Below are 2,825 nucleotides of genomic sequence, written 5' to 3' on the forward strand. Positions count from 1 at the left end.
AAGCAGTTCCTTAGTGAGTGTCTTCTCCCCAGATGCGTTTGCATGGCTGATAAGCCCATGTAAACAATGGACCCAGAAATAGCTTTTCAGGCAAGTCAGAGGAAGACACCTTGGTGAAACCCCAGGATCAAATGTATTGATTCCTAACTTACAGAAATCATGAAAATAGGAGTCTTTGTTGCTGACGGAAAGGAAAGTTATTAAATCCCATTTGGAGTGGGAACTCAGCCTGAATTAATGAGAGAGAAAAAACATGGCATAGAATGAGTCTGTCTTTGTTCTCTGCTCAAGACGGGCATCAGCATGACACTGAAAGCTCTTCTAGGGACAAGAGAAAATCCCTTGTGGCCTTATGAAAGTTGTTTTCATCCTAGTTGATGGGATGAATCATAAGCTATTGAAGAAAATATCTGTGGCAGAACAAAGAGAAATGCCAGAGTGAATTTAACCTATTGTTCTTAATTTTCTAGCTCTTTGAATTTCCTACTTTGTGCTGTAGTAACTTACATACATGTCCTCTCGCTCCTAAATTGGACTCTCCCAGAAGTCAGGATCTGCTTCGATTCATTTTTGTATCCTCCACAGTAACCACTTTTTGAGAAACAATAGGTGCTCAGTATATATTGGTTAAATGTGTAAATGAAAGTAGAAATTTGAAAATCACCAAAGAATCAAACTCTTTTCCACGAATGTTTGAGCACCTACCAGGAAACAGACACTACTTTTAGCCATCGGGGGAATTTTTAAAAATCCAGGCAACATCTCCTGATTTGTAAACCCATGGCTGTGGTTGCCACAAACACAACTTTTATACAAGCAAGGACATGGGAAGCAAAGTGAGAGGTGGATAAGGCAAAATGATGTGGGTGTACAGAGAAAATGGAATTGGATTTCAACTTGGGGTTATTTAGGGTGGAGATCAAGAAAGGATCATTTGATGGAGGCTTTGAAGGATAAAACTAAACAGGTACAGATAACTGGAGAAAAGCATCCCAGGGGACAATTTTACTATAGACAACATTTGGAGATGGAATAGAGTAGAGTGTGTTTTGAGGCCCTGGATAGTTTAGAGGGGCTGTGTGTGTGTATGTATTGGTGAGGGGAGGTAACAGGGAAAGAATCAAGTTAAAGCCCATCTGGGCACAGATTTCACAGAGCTTTAAAAACCCAGCAAAGCCATTTGGGTTTAGCTTTAAATAATGAAGCTCATGGAGTGATGACACTATTGAGGCTGCCCTTTAGGATCTAGACACAAGAATTGGCTCATCTGACCAACAGATCTAGGGAGGAATTAACATCCCTTCTTCCAGAGTGGTCCTTTTCCTCCTAGAAATCATGAATGCACAATGCAAGAGGAGCCTCTAAAAGATGATGGCTAACTCAGGGCAATGGTCCATGCCAGAAATTCATTCCAGGCAACAAGAACGAACCATATAAGATACAGATTACGGGAGAATCCCTCTAAAGCACAAGGCACATTTGATGCTATGTGAGGTGACTATTAAAATAAATATTTTCCTTGAAAATGCTCCATTAAAGGGAACAACCTAAGCATCTGCTTTTACCCTCCGGCAGGAAATGTATTCCTGGGTAATCAAATACCCAAAGTTGATGAGAGAGGGCTCTATTTCACAAGGAAATATCAGCTGATAACTGTAGAACGAGTGACAGACTCATAAAAAGCGTTTTGCAAACTCTAATGTAAGTGAGCCAAGCATGAATTTTCTATTGCTGTTAAGGCTATAAGGCAAATGGAAATACAGCTGTCCTCCAGTATGTCTGGAGGACTTGTCCTAGGACCTCCTTTGGATACCAAAATCCATAGACACTCAAGTCTCTGATATAAAATGGTGCACTCTTTGCATATAACCAATGTATATCCTGCTGCATGGTTAAAATCATCTCTATGTTACTTATAATACCTAATGCAATGTGAATGTTATCTAAATAGCGGTTATACATTATTGGTTAGGGAACAACTACAAGAAAAATGTCTGTACCTCTTCAACACAAATTTTTTTTTTCTGATATTTTATATCCATGGTTGCTTGAATACACAGGTTCAGAACCCATGGATATGGAAGGCCGACCATATGAGCATATAATGACTAAAACACAAGTGAGACCTCGTTACTCCTCTGATCAGAACTCACAATTGGCCTCTATTTCACTCCCAGTAAGACCCCAAGTCCTTAAAGGCCCAACAAAGTCTTACACAATCTTGCTCCATTACTTCTCTGACCTCGACCTTGCTGTGTCACCCTCACTCGTGTTTTTCCAGCTATGTTGACCTCCCGACTATTCTTTGGATGCATGGGTCACATACCCTCCTGAGGGTCTTTTGCTTACTGTCCCTGCTGTCTGGATTGTTCTTCCCCAAGATACCTGTGTGGCTTTTTCCTGATACAAGTCCTTGTCAAGGGTCAACTTCTGGACACCCTATGTACAACCACATACCACCTTATTGCTACCTTCTGGCACTCCCAGCTTTTCTTACCCCCCTCTCTTCTTTTTCCTAAGAGGCCCTTGTCAACTGCTAACCTATGATATTGTTTACTTCTGCTGGGAGGCAGAGATTTCTCTTTTTGGTTCACTGCAAAAATCCCAGGCATCTAGAGTAACATGTGGAACATGGTAATTGCTCAAATATTTGTTTAACGTATGGCACAAAAGGCATATGGACAAAGGAGCCTGTCATAAATCTCACTTGGTCTGTGGATCCTGCCCTGCCTCCGCATACAGTTGTTACATAGGTCAAAAGTGTAGACTGGCCTCTGTACAAGAAGGGGTAATCCTGGCCCATGGGCATTCACTACCATAAATAT

The sequence above is a fragment of the Theropithecus gelada genome, chromosome 6 (assembly GCF_003255815.1).
Source record: "Theropithecus gelada isolate Dixy chromosome 6, Tgel_1.0, whole genome shotgun sequence".
Lineage (NCBI taxonomy): Eukaryota > Metazoa > Chordata > Mammalia > Primates > Cercopithecidae > Theropithecus > Theropithecus gelada.